This window comes from Sander lucioperca, chromosome 9 (assembly GCF_008315115.2).
Source record: "Sander lucioperca isolate FBNREF2018 chromosome 9, SLUC_FBN_1.2, whole genome shotgun sequence".
Taxonomy (NCBI): Eukaryota; Metazoa; Chordata; class Actinopteri; order Perciformes; family Percidae; genus Sander; species Sander lucioperca.
The window spans coordinates 35,925,328-35,926,769 of record NC_050181.1 but is presented as its reverse complement, the minus strand read 5'-3'; positions in this window follow the sequence as shown (position 1 = coordinate 35,926,769).

The window sequence follows — 1,442 nt, the reverse complement described above, 5'->3', positions numbered from 1 at the left end:
TGGATGTCTCTCGTGATGATTGAAGACATTGTAATAGTTTTGCTAATTGATAAAGTAGAATTCTAGTGTTTAATTCGCCAATCTTTGAAATCATACTTGCACAGCACAGTCCATCCAAAGACAGCCACCAGCATCTGTAAGGACTCCACACACCCATATATATATATATATATATATATATATATATATATATATATATATATATATATATATATATATATATATATATAACTCAATGGAAATTGGAATTTGAGTTGTCAGAATGAAACTGAAACGTATGTGAGGTACACTGGTAGCATAGGAGGACAACATCCTCAACAAATTGGGCGCCTGCTTTTCTATCCCGAGCTGTGGCTGTAAGAACATTTTGGTCACATAACATTAGTACGCGTATTGAATCACCTTTCACAGAAGCAACAATCACAGAGGGCTCATCAGGCTCGGCAGGTCTGGAAACAGTAGCTGTTGGCTTCGTCCTGTGCGCTGTAAAAACAATTCAGCGTCATTTTCTTCACACAGTCAAGTTTGTTTATGTTTCACAATGTGTCTTTACCTGCTGTCTCTCTAACTACAGTACAATATACAGAGTACAGTCTGAAAACACCCAGTTTAAATTATGAATCAAATCATTTGTAATAAGAAAAACAATGCCTTTAAGAAAACAGGTAAATCACGGAAACAATATCATATATAGTAAGCACACTGCCTGTCAATCAAAGATGTGGCAAGTGAACCTATCCAAGATAGGAATCTCACATGCCAAATCCTTGATTGACAGCCTGAAAAAAAGCCTGCAAAAGAAGAAAACACTTACCATCATCGCTGACATGTTAATTCCTTAAGTTAGTGGGAGAGTAAAATAATAATACGGCCAAAATAACAAACTAGCTGATGGAGAACAGTAATAGCAGGTGAATTCTGCTGAGAACAGAATCCTCCTCCTACATTGATGGAGAAAAACCTGTCTGTGGAGACACAGCTGGGGCTCTGGTGACCCAGAAAGCACAGGTGACATTAGACATTAACAGAGTTAGGAGAGATAGGAGTTAAAACACTAGAATCCACCTACTTAGATCAGTGTCAAATTTAGATGGAGACAGATGTAGCAGCCCTCTCTCTAGCTCCTCGCCCTCCTCCATCACTAGGAGATTAAACAATAACATGTATTGTGTGCTAGGTACATTAAATGTTCGCATAAAGTCAGTATTTGCATATTATGTGAACTGACCTAGAGTGCTAGATGAAGGCAGCTGATGTCGTGGAGACTCGTGCAGGTGGTTGGCAGGAGGATGCACTCCTGCAGGTTGTACATCTTGCTGTTTTTGACACACTTTACTCCTAAGATGAAGGCAGCATATCCATCAGCCCTGCTCTCCCAGATCTGCCTCCAGGTGTCCTTGGCCCTGGCTCCAAAACCTCCAAAACAGTATTGGCACCCTCTG